This window comes from Dendrobates tinctorius, unplaced genomic scaffold (genome assembly GCF_039654945.1).
Source record: "Dendrobates tinctorius isolate UK_male_01 unplaced genomic scaffold, ASM3965494v1 ptg000143l, whole genome shotgun sequence".
In the NCBI taxonomy this organism is placed as follows: domain Eukaryota; kingdom Metazoa; phylum Chordata; class Amphibia; order Anura; family Dendrobatidae; genus Dendrobates; species Dendrobates tinctorius.
Window position 1 is genome coordinate 23,922,025 of NW_027361810.1, and position 19,635 is coordinate 23,941,659.

Genomic DNA, 19,635 nt, shown 5'->3' on the forward strand with positions numbered 1-19,635 from the left:
AGAAGATGGCGGTCGGCGTGCACGCCCTTTTATACCCCCTGTGGCGCCCACCAAAGCAAACCAATCACTTGCATGCCCTTCTGAAAGATGGTGGTGACCCGTGCCTATGTCATCACGTTGCCCACAGTGTCCGTGGATCCTGATTGGCTGAAAAAGAGCGCAAAACAAACTTTTGAAACGCGACTTTGGCGCGTAAGTCGCCGACCTCGTGGCCGACCTCATCCTAGGGTCGGGTTTCGTTTCATGAAACCCGACTTTGCCAAAAGTCGGCGACTTTTGAATTTTTTCGACCCGTTTCGCTCAACTCTACTCGTTACCTTTACAAAAGATTTTAAAATATTGCATTCTAGCTTTCAACTGCATGCAAAAAATTAGACCGACTTTGTACTTCACTAGGGTGAATTTTGCAATATTTGTAAAAGCCTCAAATGATAAATAAATAAAAAAAACAATGGATATTGATAACCATGCCCACATTGCTGAACGTGGCTAAAAAAAAACAAAAGACTGGAAAACTTGTACAAAAATGCTACAAAAGCCATAAGGAGTTTGGTTCCAAACGAAAAATGCTTGAAGACCAAACCTCTATTCCCAAAAGAGGCACAAAAAATGGTGTCTCAGAGCTAATTTGCCTAATTGTTTTGTGCAGTTGAAGACTATGCAATATGTTATTTTAACACCTATTGCAAGGATCGTTTCAGATTTTCCTCTAAAAAGGCACAAAAAAAAGAAAATTAAGAAAAACAAAAATACATATTTTAATTTGCATCCATTTCATCTAACATTGTTTTCCATTTGGATAACTTTGGTGCAATGTCTACCAGTGAAGACAGAAAGACTAAAGACAGAAAAATGACTTTTTTGATGAAACTATGCTTGAAAGTTGGAGAAGTTTCTATAATTTGATAATTAAAGGAATTTTAAAAGTTCTCCCTTTATGGAAGTATTGCATATCACACACTATATGGATGGCAGGTTACTCTACAGTATATAGCACTATATTACACCAAATAAGGATTATATGTAACTTTACAATGCCATACTATATATGGACTAACAGCCCAGATCATGGATGTGCCCACACAACTGGTGCAATGTAAAGAATGAAGCGCGCCCCTATTGTATACCAGCCCTGCATGCAGGTTCCATTACAACCTTGATACTAATCGCTGTACAATTCCTGATACGGACTGGACCTCCCGGCTGTAGGGACTGGGCCTCCCGGCTGTAGGGACTCTGGGTGGTCGCGGCCAATGCTTCTGTGATTCCACTGTAGATCTGAGATCAGGCAGAGCAAGCATGGCCAATATGCAGCGGTGTAACTGCGTCCGATGGTAGGACATGTGCCCGGAGTGCCAGCACCACCACCCACAACTCATCCTGCCTTTGTCTATGGATATGCAAAGCTATGGAAGCAAGCTGTATGTTTTCTTAATATTTATGGAGAGGGTTGGAGGCAACTTCCAATTATTAAAATTTCATCATTCTTTGTGACATGCAGAAAGTCACTAATAGCAGTAAATACGGACCAGGAGAATTCCTATTTCATCCCTACTGTTACTGGACTGATCCCAGGATCACCTTCCACATTACTGCCAGTAACCCCATCTATTACATTTCTTATAATCACCAACTTGTATAGTAACAAGCCATGCATCTATGGACTTTCATTATCTGAAACTAAAGAATGAACATTTCTATTGAGTGGGAATCTATCAGCAGTTTTTTTTTGCTATGTAATCTGAGAGCAGCATGATCTAGGATCGGAGACCCTGATTCCAGTGATGTGTTACTTACTAAGCTGTGTGTTGCTGTTTCAATAAATTCAGTGTTTTATCAGCAGATAAAACTACAGGACTAGGTGCCTCATGCTTTCTGGTCAACTGCTCTGTGTAACCCTGTCTCAACCACTGATTAGCAGTTTTCTGCCTATGCACAGTGCACACAGCTGCCAATCAGTTGTGTGGGTGGAGTTATACAGAGCTCAGCATTTGTGCACTGCTAAATCTGCAGCAGAGAAAACAGTGATTGTATCAAAACCACACTATGCAGACCAGCAAATGACACTGCTGGAATCAGGATCTCTTTCCCTACATCATGGGGCTCCCAGAATACATAGCAAAAACCTGCTGCCAGACTCCCTTTTAATAACAGCAAGTGGAGACTGTACATGTTTTTTTTCATGGTTTTGAAAATGTACTGTTGTGAGTTCATTTTCCCCTTCACCATTTAGGTCTGATGAACTCCCTCTTCTGGTGAAGGAAGGTAGTGAGGCTGATTACCAAGCACCTGGGTATGATGATGATGACTGGGTGACGGGAATTGCTGACTGGATATAAGGCAGCCGACACCCTTCTGCCTTGCTGGTGATCTCTCTGAGGGATTCTAGGAGACCAGTCTGATTCCTGCTCCTCAAAAGCTAAGTTTTCTGCACTGCTTTTGCATTTGTGTTTTGTTTTGTTTTGCCTTGTTTTTCTGAATTTCTGCCATTCCCTGCTGGGGTGAGTTGAATTCCTTTTTGCTCTGTCTTCAGAAAATACCCGAGTGCTGATATAGTCTTTTTGAAGCCTAGCGTCTTCAGGGCCTTTTTCCCTATCAGCCTGTTGGCCCTTGTTTTGATAGGGTTTTTGGCGGATTGCAGACAGCAGCTTTCCTATCCTGTCCTATTTAGTTAGCTTGGGCCCCATCATTTGCTCAGCCTATCTTTCTATCTGTGTGAGTGTTTTTTCATCTTGCTTCACCGTCATTATATGTTGGGGGCTGCCTATTGCTTTGGGGTCTGCTCTGGGGCAGTTTAGATTTCCACTTCTGTCTTTAGGCTATGTAGTTCTCCGGCTGTGATCGAGGGGTCTAGGGCACCGTAGGAACCCCCCACGGCTACTGCTAGTTGTTGTCGATAGGTTCAGGGGTCTGCAATCCGATAGCTGCCAACTTCTCTGGTTTTCTGGACTTAGCTAGTATTTCTGTTTTTGCCTCCTACGGTGACTCATTCATAACAATGTACCTTAAAATAAGCATTCATTGAATCCCCTTGCTGATCTAGTACTGGTGCTCTATAGCTAGAGCAGCAGATGATTGAGATGGTGTCCATCAGTCACCAGACCACTGCAGCCAATCACTATGCCAAACATCAGGGATTCTTAAGGTAAGTAGCCCTTCTTTATTTTGTATCATTCCCTAAACTCAGAGAGGTTTTCTAGAATCATGGAAAACCCCTTTAAGTTATTAAAGGGATCCCCTTAGTAGTTACAGAGGAGTCACTCTATAGTCAGAAAAGGAAATCTACTCCCATTTAATTGTGCCAAAAATGTGCATAAACTGATGGATACATGCTGGCTGCCGAAACCTACTTACTTTGGATGCTTGTTCAAAGTGGACAATCCCTTTAAGCTTTTTTCACTGGAGCCACTTTCACGTTTCAGTGTTAAATTGATATATTTCCTCTTATCAGTAATACATTTCGCATCTGTAATCTATCTTTATTCATCGCTCCACCTTTTTCATTCAGTACAATTAATTTCTTATTTAATATTTTATTTAGGACAAGTTTTCCGCCCACTTGTTGAATTTCCTTTTTCTTACAGAATTGTAAGATTTTTTTTTTTTTTTTTTTCTTTACTGTAAATTAAACCTTTTCAGACTTAATGTATGCCATAGAAAACATCAGTTATGGAACATTGACAGTCCTCACGGAGATACATAATCTCCACCATTATCCGCTTGACTGGCAATCTGTCACACTTAATTACTGTGTACACTATTTTTCTGCTCTTGGTCAAGGTTCTTAAACCTTCCCACGTTGCCTGCAATTCACATGTTGCCAACGTTCAGCCTGTCTAAGATGATAAAGTAACTGCAGCGGTAGGAAAGTCTCAACTCCAGGCTGTTACGTGGTGACTTTGACACAAAGGAATCTTCTAATTCATTAGGAATTTCCATGTAGATGGAAGACGATGACCTTGTCACGATCATTTCTACTCTTTATTTGTGGTTTGTCATCCTTGGGCCATATAAAGAAACTTGGAATGGGGCCACAGAGAAGGTAGAGATTTTTGGAACGTTGGGGCTTAAAGTGAAACCATCATTCAGTATTCAACTGGTGCCACCATGTTGTCATGTCTTGTTTTTATTTTCCAACAAACCCATGTCTTTCACCCTTGCACACCTTATTATAATTACATAGATTTTTTTTTCCTGTTGTATGATTAATAAATGCCCAACAGTTTGAAGGACATCCTCAGACTAGAATTGGTGCCCCCTATATGTCTGCACAAGCCACTTCTTGTTGATCTAGAGATGTCCGTTATGTCATCCACATAGCTTCTCAAATCCTACCTGATGTGTGGCTAAAAAGAGATTTCAGTTTTAAGGGCACGCCTAGTGTGGTAGGCTCTATAATCCAATAGTCAGAGTGAGCAACACAGACCAAAGTTGATGGCATACTGGGCAGGACTTGCTGGATGGCACATGGATCAGTGAGAACAGCAGCAGCAGAATCTGCAGGACTGTAAGCAAATAGAGCAGGAAACATCAGATCAAAGAGAGACAGGAGTATGGATATATACATGAACTGTAGAGGTATTGTTAATCCAGGACTAGCAGTAAAGAAATGGTTAACAGCAGAGCTTTATGCTATCAACTGACATATGGTCAGTGGTAGAGGTAGGCAATCCACAAACAAATGGTTAATTGCAGGCAGAAGTGATGACCAGGCAAACTAGATACTTGGCAGAAACGCTTTTACACAGTGACAACAGCATTGTAGCGTGAACAGCACCAGTATAGCAGATAACAGTTTAGTTTGATTACAGCAGACAAATGGCTAACTGCAGATCTGCAATGATGAACAGGCAAATTTATAATTGATTGCAGAAAAGCTCACACTGTTGTAGCAGCTTTATAGCTTGAAAAGCACCAGTACAGCAAATAAGAGTTTGTTATGCTTACAGAAGGCGAATGTTTAACTGCAGGTCTGAACCAGGAAGTAAATGCAGATAGCACGCAAGCAGAAGTTGGCAAATTAGACGATAAGCCAGTAATGTGAAGTGAATGATGAGGCAAACTCCTGAAGTACACGTGATAACTGAAAGCTGTGCTTACTGAATACTCAGACAGAATGGCTGTCTGAGTCAGCTTTAAAAGGCCGTGGTTGATGATGTCAAAGATGGTTGCCAGGTCACTACAGTAACTTGGCACTGATTTGCGTGAAGGAAACTGGTGGTATGGGAAGGAACCAAGTGTTAGCACCAGAGTCAGGACAGATGAGAAGCACAGAGTTTGTATCGTTGACAGAGCATCATCCATGTGAAAAAGAGCCAGAGGGGTGGTGTTAGCAGGTAATGGGAGGGAGGAAGCGAGTGTGGTCCTTGAGACCCCCTTTGGCGCTCATTTTCATACTGTGTGGAACAATTTCAAAGCGACTTTTACAAGGTATGCGTGGCTAAAGGGGGTGTTAGAAAGTAAAAAGAATGCATGACAACATGGCTGTACTAGTTTATATAAAGACAACTTGATTACATGTTCCTTTTTACATTTTTTAGGTACTTGGAAAACTTCTTTAAAAAAAAAATTCCGTCAACCGTAAGTTGAGTTATTAGCCTTTTTCAGTTTTGATCATTTTTTTGGTGACCTTATGTAGCAGACATGTTTTAGGCATTGTTGTGTCCTGCGTTTGAGGAACTACATAGACTACATTTCCCACAGTGTCGGAATCCCAACCAACGCAAGCTGGAATAAACAATCTCCGTAACGTCAGTGATGACGTATCATACATTGAGACCCGGTTCTGCCCTAAGGGATCCTGAAAGTAGGATGACTTTGCATCATGTAGTCTGCAGCATCATGTGACCTGGGGTCAGAACTCGAAATCAGCACGCTTTTTGTAATGCATGGATACGAGAAAGTTGTTTTAGCTATTAAGTGGTTGCTCATATGACTTTGAAAACTTGTCCATACACCTTAATGGAAAGTCAGTAGAACTTGCCGAAAATGGCAGAATCGGTCAACGATTTAACGTGTCTTGACAGTAGAGGTCCAGTGAAAGAAGAAAAGGGCATGATAAAATCCAAGAATCCATTTGTTACCACGGGAGATAAGCTGTTAGGAGAGGGTGTTAGAATTAGTTTATTCACTGGTCCTCATTGAAGCGAACATGCATGGCTGAGCCGAGAAAGTATGTTTATGGAGTCAGGAAGAATAGCTATTCAGCCAATTGTTATGTAAAAAGTTCATGAACAGCTATATTACATGAATATACAAGTGAGTGATGTTCTGTGACTCCTTGGACGATATATTTTTCCATTCAGCTTATAATATGCACCAGTACTTCCAGGATCAGACACAGGAGTTTCCATTTTGAGTATGAGTCAGCCAAGAGGAACCTACGTATTTTTCGGATTATAAGACGCACTTTTTCCCCCCAAATTTGGGGGGGAAATGGGGGTGCGTCTTATAATGCGTATATACCTTACCGGTACCGTTGCTGCAGGCTGGGATGAGGGGGGTGTCCAGTGGCGCTACGGGGATGCCCAGCGCTGCGGGGGTGTCTGGTGCAGCTGCCCGGTGCTGCTGCAGGTATCTCCAATGCTGCGGGGGTCTCTGCTGACATTTTGTGAAAGGCCAGAGCCCCCGCAGTTCCTTGGTTTCCTGTGGATGGACTCCGGGAAAATGGCCGCCGGGGGCGGCGCATGCGCAGATGGAGATCTCAGCACCAAGATCTTGGAAGATGAGATTTCAGCGCTGAGATCTCATCTCCAGAGATCTTGGTGCCGAGATTTCCATCTGCGCATGCACCCCCCAGCGGCCATTTTCCCAGAGTCCACCGCACGGGAAACCAAGGAACTGCAGGGGCTCAGCCCTCGGCAGAGCCCCTCCACAGCATCGGTGACACCCGCAGCAGCAGCACCGGACACCCACGTAGCACCGGAGACACCCGCAGTAGCACCAGGCAGCACCGCCGGATACCCCGCAGCATCGGATTCCCGCAGCGGCGCGCTGCACATCGGAACACCCCCTCATCCCAGCCTGCGACCTGCAGCATCACCTTACTCCTGCCTCCTCCAGCAGCAACCTTGGGACCCCGCTTCACCGCAGCCCCCACCCCTGGTAAGCAATAAGATGCATGGATTCTAAGAAGCATCATTTTATTTTTTAAAAATTCCTATTTTTCTCCTCAAAATTTGGGGTGCATCTTATAATCCGGAGCGTTTTATAATCCGAAAAATTCGGTACGCTAATATCTATTCTCTTGACCTATGGATTTTACATTAGTCACTACTATAGACTAACGCTTCCTGTCTTCTGCACATCAGCTTTACTGCATAGTCAGGGGCGGGTTTGAGCAGAGTCATTTCGTTTAAAGAGTGGGAAAGTTAATAACAGCTCTAGATGAGGCAGGATAGCAACGCTCTATACTATACACATAGATAAGTAACATAAATCACTAATTATGTTATTTATATCACAAAATTGCACTCTTCTCATGTTGAGTTGCAATATCACTGGGGTGTGCTCATGATTTGATCCTGATACTATACTGAATGTGTGCTACTACACAGCCAAATGCTTTAACTTAGACCAATTCGCCCATGTGTTAATTGGAACTGAAAGTTATTTTAATAGAATAGAATTCCTTTTCATTCACCAGCATGGAGCACTTGTTGCCTGAAACGCGTTGGTAGTATTGATTTTTTTTTAATGGATTTTCTATACCTATTTAAAACATTTTGGAAGAAAGCACTGTAGAAATGTTAATATATGTTCATTGTGCCGGACTTTTCAAACACTACACACATAGATATACCTGCTCTGTATACAGGTCTTCGCCGGTAGTAAATGATTCACTCTCATGGCAGCTATCATGAAGCCAGCTCAGGAAGGAAATGCCTCCACTATGAACCCAATGTATCGGGATTTTGATTTCTCCAGAAATGCTCAAAGCTTCCATTTGTTTTGCGATATCTTGGTTACTGTTTTGACAATTTGCGCTCTGATTAATTACACATAAGCTAATGGCGGACAGATTTACTCCTTATCTGTTGTCCTGTTGACTGGTTATATCTGGGATTTTTTTTAAGGATTATCTCATTCTCTTGTTTTCTCCAGTGGAGTGGATTTGTGAAAGAGTTACTTATTGGCCAGACCTTGAGTTCAAGTGGCTCATTCATTAACGTCACATTATTCACTGGCCAGAACATGAAGCGCACGACTGACTTTTACGTACACTATATAAAAACCCTGTGTGCAGATTGTAGAGCAGTATTTGGGTAATATTTCCTCTTCACATGATGGAACAGTTTGCAAACACAACAGTATGGTAACTTTATGGCGTTATTATCTTCATAGGTACAAAATACAGTGGGGAAAAAAAGTATTTAGTCAGCCACCAATTGTGCAAGTTCTCCCACTTAAAAAGATGAGAGAGGCCTGTAATTGACATCATAGGTAGACCACAACTATGAGAGTCAAAATGAGAAAATACATTCAGAAAATCACCTTGTCTGATTTGGCAAGATTTATTTTGCAAATTATGGTGGAAAATAAGTATTTGGTCACCTAAAAACATGCAAGATTTCTGGCTCTCACAGACCTGTAACTTCTTCTTTAAGAGGTTCCTCTGTCCTCCACTCATTACCTGTAGTAATGGGACCCGTTTGAACTTGTTATCAGTATAAAAGACACCTGTCCACAACCTCAAACAGTCACACTCCAAACTCCACTATGGTGAAGACCAAAGAGCTGTCGAAGGACACCAGAAACAAAAATGTAGCCCTGCACCAGGCTGGGAAGACTGAATCTGCAATAGGCAAGCAGCTTGGTGTGATGAAATCAACTGTGGGAGCAATAATAAGAAAATTCGGCGCCATGCACCTCACCCACTCTGTTCCTGCTGCGGGCCCGGTCTCCGCTGTGCAAGGAGACCGGCGCCTATCATGCAGCTCCACTGGAACTGCTCACTCTGTCCATGGCTCCAGACAATCTGCGGCTGCTTTCTCTGCTAGAAACGGGTAACCCCTAGGCAGGTCTCCTGGAGATGCTCTTAGGAGGCGCGCCCCGCTTCCTCCTCATTCGTAAAGCAGCAGGGCACCTGTTCTCTTTTAGGGCTGTCTGTGCTGTGAGGCTCTGTGCATAATAGGCATCCTTCCCTCAAGGGAGGTGCCTGGACAATGTGTTTATTCTGAAGCATCGGTGCCTCCTGCTCAGGCCACACTCGGCTGTGCTCTGCGATTTGAAGACTGTTGCTGTGCATTAGACTGATACCTCTGTCTCCTCAGAATCCTCTGCTGGCAGTTGACTATCTTGGATCCCTCTGGACACTCCGGATCCCACTCCAGGCTGACCAAGTCTCTCCTCTCGGAACCATCCAGAGACCACTACTGGCTGGAGCAGTCTTTCCAGGTTTACAGGGAGCTTCAGGGATTCTCTCCACCGACAATCAGTATTCCACAGTCCCTTCTATACAGTCTGTACAGGCCACCCCTCTGGTCCGGGATTTATGGCATTTAGGCCTCCTTGTGTGGTAACAAGGGAACCCCTGTATAGGGGTATACCTTGCCCGGTGCTCCACTACATGGTACAGGGTTGTGATCCAGAGGGTCCTCCTCTCAGGCTCCTTTTTCCTTTTGTTAAACTGTCTTTAATAAATATCTTTGGTTCTAAGAAGCTCATTCTCTTGAGTATCGGGTATACAGCTACCACTGCACCATCAGTGGTCTAGTGAGTCCACTATACATCCTCACACCCTGTGGGCGTTCAATGCCCGTTCACCATAAAGGATCTAATGGTGTCGTCTTGCCCAGGCAGGAGAAATGAGTTAAAATCTGCAGATATTCAAAGTTTGCAGGAATGAGTTTGTTAAATGCTCCATTAATAATCAGTCACATAGGAGTCAGCCTGATATCTGCTATCTCTCTACTCTACAATCAATGATGTCAACATGAGATGACATCACAGAATGGATGACTGAATGGACTGAATGCATCAACTACAAAGGTCAATCTGTTAAAACAACTGTTTGCTAAGTCTGTGCAATGCAGGTTGCATCTCATTACACTACGTCCAAATGTTTCCATACGATCCCATTCACACAGTTTTCATGACATATTGCATGTTTTTTTAATCCATTTGTGTTGAGCTTGAAGCATTTTGGAGCAGTTTTCTTCATTTTATGGTATATAACAACGAGTAGAAAACGTTGTAAGGATGCCAGGATTATCATGGCAGATCTAGAAGTTAAAAACTTTAAGCATTTTAAGATGGGTTTACATAACCCCACCATAAAGAAGACCAAGATATTGACTACCGCCAGGTACAACCGGGACACATTTGAGCTGGATGGAGACGAACTGGAAATTGTAAAGGACTTCACCTACTCGGATCAATGATCACTCAAGATGCAGCGACGACACCAGAAGTCAATAGTAGAAAAGCTCTGGCCAAATCAACAACGACTGGACAAGTTCTTCAAACTGAGGAACATTTCGCTGGCGACAATGACACGGCTCGTACATAGTCTGGTCTTTTCTGTAGTAACATATGGATGCCTGTGCAATAAAGAAACAAGACAGAAGAAAAATCGACTCCTTCGAAATGTGGTGCTGGAGAAGGATTCTGTCAATACCATGGATGGCAAGAAGAACAAACAATTCAATTTTGAAACAAATCAAGTCAGACAGGTCACTCGGACCAAGGGCCACTAAATTACGACTTGCCTACTTTGGACACATCATAAGAAAAGAGCAATCACTGAAGAGGAAGACCAGCAACCCAGTGGTTGGATACTATCAAGATCACAGCAGAGAAAACCCTGGTGGACCTATCAAGCTTTGCACAAGATCAATCTTCCTACAGATCCTTCATCCATCAAGTCGCCATGACTTGCGATTGAGCTGAAGGCCATTGATTAATAATAATAATAACTAGGGTACCCCATTTTGCAGCGATAAATGACCACCGATCGGTGAATGTTGACCCATCGGAGGTCGTTTAATTGACTTTTACACAAGGACTGAGCCATTCATAATAGATCGTTCAGCGCGTATATGTTTAAATTGTGCGATGCGCCACTAAGAACAATGATATTTTGTGCAAACTAAAAAGATCATTTCACCCGTTGATCTAGCATTCTGCTTGGCAGCCTGTTTAGACTGGAAAATTATCGGGAAACGCGCGTTCCTGAGAATTCTGATCCATAATAATCTTGCAGTGTAAACGGACCTTTAATAGACCTTTAATGGGCCTTTAGTATTACAAAGAGACACATTATTGATCTACAAATAGTATGTGATTTCCACGACGCCAGGTGCAAGTCCCAGTCTCATCCGGACACCGGTGTGCTGTCTGCAGTCATTAACCAGGCGTATCTGCAATTAACACGTGTTAAATCAATTAGGAAAACAGATTTGGAGCGCTGCTCTTGGAGAAGGAATGAGTCATTGGGATCAATAAATCATAAAGATAACACTAAGGTGTAGCACATACCTTTAGATCCTAAGATCCGGTACCCCTTCCTCCATCACAGGGAGTTTCTACACATTTCCTGCTCTTGTCAAAATTATTGCAAAAAGAGCTGGAAAGGAAGTCGGAGAGGATTCTACGTTATTTAAAGACAATCATAAACATATACATTTTATCCGTAGGGTTTGTTCACTTTCCACTCCATTGACTTCTATGGGAAGAGCAGCAGCCTGAATCTGCATTTGCTTGTCCATCACCCCTAACTGATCAACTACTCACTATGTAAACTCTCTTTGGGAAGCTATCTGTACGGGGTGCAGAGGAAATAATGGCACCTGACCACTAGTGCCTAAAGGAGTCCATTTACTACCTAGAATGATACTAGTATTATAAATGGCACATAGTAGGTGGGGAATTCTGTTACTGATTTTGCACAGAGGTCCAAGAGATTCATGTTGCAATACTTTGTACTTCTTTTTATTTTATTATTGGAAGCACATCTCCACTATCTACTGTCAGCTAATTTGCAGATCATTTTGCCTGAAGGAGACTAAAACAAATCTGTGTAGCATCAAGAGGAAGTGCATTGTATAGTACATTAAGCACCACTCCAGCGTTTACTTCTTTTTCAACGCTGCAGTGGTGCGTCTAATCTAAGGTCCCTGACCATAGTCCTATACTTACCCGACCCCGTCTTCTATCGTTGCCGCTCCCTATCCTGCACCGCAATCTTGTGGCCGCAACGTCCGATTGGCCAGTAGTCAGAAGTGACAGTCACAAACTCGTAATGAGAGCCAGAACGAGACTATGATAGACTCTGACTCAATCAGCAAACACTAGAGCAAACCGGGAGGGCACAAGCTGTTGGAGACTGACCGGAGCGGCGATGATAGAAGGTTAAGATGGAGACAAATAAGTATAAGACTAGGGAGCTTAGATTAGAAGCACCACTCCAGCACTGCAATAAAATTTTTTTGCTGAAGTGGTGCTTTACATTTTCTATCTCTGCTGCAGAAATTCCCAAATTCTCATGTCCTTAATATACAGATATACAAGCTCCAAACATTTTGTGAGCACCAACGATTTACCCTTTGTGTCAAGACTGCCGTATATGCAAAACTTGGGAGCCGAATTTGCCAAATCTAAGTTCGAATCACTTCATTGTGCCGCAATATTCCTTCAGCACGGATACAATATGAAGTTACAAGACATCCAGATTAAAATTTTAAAAACATATATGTGACATGCACAAGTGTGAACAAGTCGGTCAGACAATGCTCACGCCACCCAATGGCTGAACCACAACGAGAAAGCACAAAATGACAAATTTGCAAAAATACTCTGCAGTAAAAAACATGACAGTAATCAGCAAGTGCTGTATAACAAATACAGGGTATTTAGTCGATACGTTTTTTGCAAGAAATATAAACCAAGCTGCTTCACCACGTCACGGTAACCCTTCACGAAGCAGTCGTGAATCACGTTACTCACTTTCCCTGGGTTTAAGACTGTGTCTCTGCTGCTGCACCAGTCTTTGTTCATAGGCTGCAGTGGTGCTATCACCACTGCAGCCAATCACTGGGATCGTCAGCTTGTACCTTCTACATTGGCAGACCCAGTAAGCACCAGTTTCAGACTCCATGGGATTCCAGTCCCAGCACCAGCAGTTTCCAGTCCCAGCACATAGCACCAGTAGATTCCAGTCCCAGCCACTTATTGCTGAGCAGTGCAACCTCGGGTTGAGTGCCTGCTCTGACTGTCTGCGCTACGACTCCTAAACTCTCCATCATTGGTAATCAGTGAAGAAGCCTCTCAACGAGACCCCAGTTGAACAACCTACTTTTCTAGGAGTCTTGAAGGTCCCCAAAGTTCCAAACCTCAACCTGTACCAACTGTGACAAAATTTTGGCAAAAATAAATTTGGTAAAATTTTTGACTTTATTTAAGAGAGATGGTTCTCCTTTTGGCCATTATTAAATTCCGCCCATCTTTGGGTCATAGTAAAACCTGCTCCGCTGTAATGTTACTTGAAAAAAAAAAATCAAAATGTTACCGTGCTCTGTGACATATGGAAAGTGACATATTATCTGTGCAGACGCACGGAGAACATATGAAATATCACACATACCTGATTATAATTACTGTACTTAAAATTCGCGTCTCGATAAGTATGTGGGAAAACATATCCATGCTGATAGATGACCCTGCAGGACTTTTGAGAGTCAACCACTTGATGTAATTATACTCACATCAAGATTTCTTTTGCCCCGTGGCTACTCCTTGTGTTACCTGTGTGACGCGGCCGGTGCGTAGTGAGGAGCCATACCTGAATGTAACACAATACACAGTATAGCTTCATGCACCGTATGGGATATCATGCTGTGTACAGTCAGAAGAAAGAAACGCTCATCGGATGTCACAGTCTGTTCATTTGACTTGTATCCTTCATTTGGGATTTTTAAAGTCAAAAGTTTTCTAGAAAAATAATTAAATGTAATTTATTAATGATCTGCGAGGATCTGCCACTTCTATTCTGGTCTTTAAAGTACATCTGGATTGTCCAGCAGTCTCATATCTGGCTTTATTTTTTTTTTGGGGGGGGGGGGAGGGGATGATCCCAGCATATGGGAGAAGGGAAACCTTATCAAAGGATGTTTTTGGGATTGTTCACCTTTCCAGTGTTGGGATTTGATAAATAATGAAAGACTGGAGAGTGGATCACCCAAACGACAGTGTGCATGAACGGGGTATGCCTCCCAACAAGTCCCACAGAACATTTTTTGATAAAACTTTCAATTACATACAACACATTCCCATATAGAATCCTATTATTAGTCTGGTCCAAAACTCAACGTTTCGCCCTTTTCTTCATCAGGGGGCATCATAAGTATGTCACGCCCCTTGATGAAGAAAAGGGCGAAACGCGCGTTGGTGTGGCAGGGAGGCACTTTACCAACAATCACTTGTGAGTATCCCATTATCTTCATGCTGGTACATGTTTTTGCCTGACAAAGTCTAAATCACGGTCATATAACGTTGCCTACTTGTAGTACTTATTAATGCCTGACATTATGTGCATTAACATGATAGCACTATACATGTAATCTCTAAGCACTGTCAGACTCTGCCTGCACACAGCATGGTAGTAATTTACATAGAAGTAGTGTAGACTGCTGGTGTTATACATCACTGACACATTGGAGTTTATCATATGCCATTAAGGACTTAAAGTGCAGATATTAATAGAAATATAATCATTTTTTTATACTATTTATGCACAAGTGATTTTTTCCTTGGATCAGTAATGAATGTACACCTCTACATTTTCTTAGTAGCACTCTGATTTATATGCATGTTGGTGTTGTTTTTATACAATATTTAATAAAGGATATATATGGTTTAATATACTATTTACCATCTAGGGCCTAATTCCGCCCATAATTTAGTGATAATAATTATGCAACTTTCAATGTAAACTTAATGTGGAGTCACACATAGCAACTCACCAGCGATCCCGACAACGATATCAACGTGTCAGGATCGCTGGTGAGTCGCTGTGTGATCGCTGGTGAGCTGTCACACAGACAGCTTCACTAGCGATCAGCACAGCGACGCTGAGCGCACGGCGTCGCTGTGTTCGTTAGTTACCAGCGCGCTGATGCAGGGAGCTGGTAACTAACGTACACATCGGGTTTCTAAGGGGCGCACGTTCCTTGGATACCCGATGTGTACATTAGTTACCAGCAGATCGCTGGTCTCCCGCCTGTCACACGCAGCGATGCGTGCTGGCCTGCGGGAGACCAGCGACCAAAGAAAAGTCCAGGGCTTTCCTACAGCGATCAGCGATACCGGCAAGGGAGCCGGTCGCTGATCGCTGTCACACACAGCGATCTCGCTGGTGAGATCGCTGTTGTGTCACAAAACTTGTGACTCAGCAGCGATCTCACTAGCGAGATCGCTGTGTGTGACGGGGCCCTTAAGAACCCCATATACATTGGACTAACGCCAGAAAAACCTGCAGACAGTCTCATGTGTATGGGTTCCCCTGGCAGATAATGTCAGGGAAGATATGGATCTGACACGTCCGATTGAGGAATGTCAATTCTTTTGTTCTCCAAGAGATAAGCCAGCCCCCGAGGGAGTACCCTGGGTATGGAGGAGTCAGGACAGATAGCTGCTGGACGAATGATTTCCCAACCATTAATCGGTTGGCTCCTACGTAAAACCCCCAAGTACACGTTACACTAATGTCAGTAGCGCTCACCGATCTTGCCCGGATCGGCCAACACACTAATGTGTATGGGCGTGAAGGGGGGGGGGAAGTTTTGTTCATAATAATAATAATCTTTATTTTTATATAGCGCTAACATATTCCGCAGCGCTTTACAGTTTGCACACATTTTCATCACTGTCCCCGATGGGGCTCACAATCTAAATTCACTATCAGTATGTCTTTAGAGTGTGGGAGGATACCGGAGTGCCCGGAGGAAACCCACGCAAACACGGGGAGAACATACAAACTCCTTGCAGATGTTGTCCTTGGTGGGATTCGAACCCAGGACTCCACTGAGCCACCGTGCTGCCCATAAAAATATATGATTATATGTGAACAATAGCTTGATGTCATATATGTTATAATTGTTTTCATTAATAAAAATTTATCTGATTAAAAAAAATGTGTATGGGCGTGCCAGCCAACTGGTTGTCAGGGAAGATGTCCATCGATTTTGGACTGCTGATCGCTTTGGCTTCCTGAAGATAGGCCACCTGCAGAGATGTCCATCGGCGACCTTCTCATAGAGAACCCAGGAGTGCTAAACCGATCGAATGCTCCTTTGTATGGAAGAGACAGACAAGTTTTCTATCAGCTGAACGATCGGCCAAAGTATGGTTCAGCTGACAGCCATCTTAGGCTTTACGGTAGGAAATTACCTACGACTCCACCAATATAAAATGTGTATGTTATTCTAACACCCTGAGATATTTTTGGGCTTAAAAGCCCAATATTGACAAGGGTTGTTGGGGAAGCACAACACCAGAAGGCCACCAGAATATGGACTTTCCAATGTTTTTTCCAATGGCACCACTGTTGACTTGTTCTTGACTCCATACTTAGCATTTTATTGTCAATGTAAGCCATAGTCCTTTTCCTAGTCATGTAGAGCACTATCCTCTCTAGTTTACAATTTCAACAGCAAATGGATCCTATTAGGCGGAAAGAGCCACCTCTCGCTTAGCTTGATAGAGTCCATTGAGGTCAAATGAAGTAGCATCCATCCAGGTTGACCTTTCAGGACGAAGTCCATATTCTGGTGGCTTTCTGGTGTTGTGCTTCCCCAATAACCCATGTCAATATTGGGCCTTTAAGGCCAAAAATATCTCAGCGTGGTAGAATAACATACACATTTTATATTGGTGGAGTCGTAGGTGATTTCTGCACACCAAACAATTATTCGTCCATGTTATCCCTGGTCAGCATAACTCGTCACTTTGTCGGTCAGTGACCGCTTTTATTTCTTTCCAACAGAACAGAGAATGCGATCATATCATTATATAAAGGAGAGAATCGGAGGTGAAACTGCTGTGATCTCATTATGATTACAGCTTCCTTAATTATGGGACTGGATTGTAGCGCTATAATTAAACGACAACGACAATATTGTCTTCATTGACCTCTAACTTTTCTTCGCTTTCTTCAAGTAATTGTTGGACTTTCCCTTCTTTACATTTATGCCAAGAAACACTAAGGAACAGGAACAAACAATGACATTCGATGCTTATTAAAGGGTTTCAGGAAAAAGCAGAAATGAGTAATGTGTCTGCATATTCGAGAGACCCTTCATATGTGAGGTTTTTTGGAAAGTCCCTGCTGGACATCATCATCATCTTTGTCCCCATTGGGGCTCACAATCTAGATTCCCTATCAGTATGCCTTTGGAGTGTGGGAGGAGACCGGAGAACATGGAGGAAACCCACGCAAACACGGAGAGAACATACAAACTCCTTGCAGATGTTGTCCTTGGTGGGATTTGAACTCAGGACCCCAGCGCTGCAAAGCAACAGTGATTCTTCCAATGCTCTCTTTCATTGCCTACCAATTTTCCTCCAAAAGTGTCTTTTTCCTACCGGTATTCCTCCATGGCTCTCAAAAATGCCTAGTGGTATTCCTCTAGGCAAGGGCATCTCAAACCTTTCCCTAATGGGGCCTCATCAGGCAAAGCAAAATGTTGTCTGCACCTCATCATCTGTAGTGAAAGACTATGCTACTTAATTTATACATCATGGACTAAAACTAACAAACTGAGCTTTACCTACCCAACCTTCGATGCAGCCCCATTGTTACGGTTCTAAGTAGGAACCAGAGAGTGGACCCTCTGGGTCGTGGCTCCAGAGCCCCCGAGGGCGAGCGGCCCAGGTGATGACCACCCCCTATACAGGGAGTGTTAGGGGCAGGCCCAAGGGGGGTGAGACCACGACAGCCGGAACCAAAGGGACGACCCAGGGAGTGTACAGAGGGAAAGGCCAAAGGATACTGACTAGAGTAGACCCAGAGCAGGAGGGAACAGAACGTAGGGAACCAGGACCGATCAGGATGGAGCCAGAGCAGGAACGCTGGAAGAAAGAAGGAAGGAAGGTTAGGGGGGACTGACCTAGGGGTACAGACGGAACCCTAGCTAAGGGGCTACCGATGACAGCAGCAGGGAAGGACCAGGCGAGGGTCAGGCACGGAGGCAGCAGAGGGAACTGAGCGGGGGTCCAGACGGGGCTATGGAGCGGAGAGCAGAGCGCAGACTAGGAGAGAGGGGGGACCTGAGAGTCGGGGCGACGCTGCGCAGGAACGCTAAGCGCCACAGAGAAAGACAAACAGGCGTCTTACCATTCAAGACGCCAGACAGAAATACCCGGTGGGCGCCGCCATGTTGGGGCGGAGCCACCGAGTCACGTGCTCCCAGGATGCCCCGCGGTCAGAAATGAGCGAGTGCGCATGTGCGTGCCTCTGACGCGCCGTGACCCTGCAAAGCCAGACAGGGCACGGCGCGAGGATGAAGGAGGGATGCACCGGGAGGAGGGGGACCCCAGGTGAGCATCGGGGCGCGTAATAGTACCCCCTCTCTTACTCCCCTCCTTCTTCAGGCGGGATAGAAACCTTCTCATGATATGAGGAGCATTGATGTTCTCCCGGGGCTCCCATGACCTTTCCTCAGGACCGAATCCTTCCCAATCTACCAGAAAGAAGGTTCTACCTCGGACGGTCCTCTTTGCCAGGATGTCCCTGACATCAAAGACGTCCCCAGCGGAGCTAGGTTGCGGAGCGTGGGACGAGGCTGGCTGAAAGCGATTAAACACTGTGGGTTTGAGAAGCGAGACATGGAAAGTGTTGGGGATCCGCAGGGAGGCAGGCAATTTTAGTTTATAGGTTACATCATTGATGCGAGTCAAAACCTCAAAGGGGCCAACGTAACGTGGACCTAACTTATAAGAGGGGATTTTAAGTCGGAGGAAGCGCGAGGACAGCCAGACCTTATCGCCTGGATGATAAGGAGGGGTGTCCAGGCGCCTCTTGTCGGCGTATCTTTTCATCCGATCGCTAGCTCTCTCAAGGGACCTTTTAGTCTCCTCCCAAATTTTAGAGAATTCTGAGGACAAGGAGTCCGCCGCCGGCACGCCCGAGGTGGGGGACACGGGAAGGGGAATGCCCGGATGCTGCCCAAAAACTACAAAAAAGGGAGATTTGGAAGAGGACTCGTTGGGGTGATTGTTGTGAGCAAATTCCGCCCAGGGAAGCAGTGAGACCCAGTTACTTTGGTGTGCATTAGAAAAATGTCGAAGATAAGTGGTTAACACCTGATTGATCCGCTCCACTTGGCCGTTGGATTGTGGATGATAGGCGGAGGAGAAATCCAGGACTACCCCCATTGAGCTAGAGAGAGCTCTCCAGAAACGAGAGGTGAATTGAACACCACGGTCAGACACGATGTGCTGGGGAAAACCATGAAGTCGGAAAACATGATGCACGAAGATCTTCGCCAACTCGGGCGCAGAAGGCAGACCAGGTAGCGGGATGAAATGAGCCATTTTGGAAAAACGGTCTACCACCACCAAAATGACAGAGCAGCCGGAAGATGGAGGTAGATCCGTGACGAAATCCATGGCGATGTGGCTCCAGGGAACTGATGGAAC

General features: G+C 44.3%; 1 long non-coding RNA gene across 1 annotated transcript in view; it reads right to left on the reverse strand.

Annotated features, from left to right (window-relative positions):
• Positions 1-11,211: 11,211 nt before the first annotated feature.
• Positions 11,212-19,635, reverse strand: part of LOC141049308 (uncharacterized) — a 114,198-nt gene continuing 105,774 nt past the window's right edge. The window contains exons 2-3 of the long non-coding RNA XR_012220328.1: positions 11,479-11,566; positions 11,212-11,360 (exon numbers count right to left, since the gene is read on the reverse strand). This is a non-coding gene — a long non-coding RNA (uncharacterized lncRNA). The remainder of the gene's footprint in view (positions 11,361-11,478; positions 11,567-19,635) is intronic.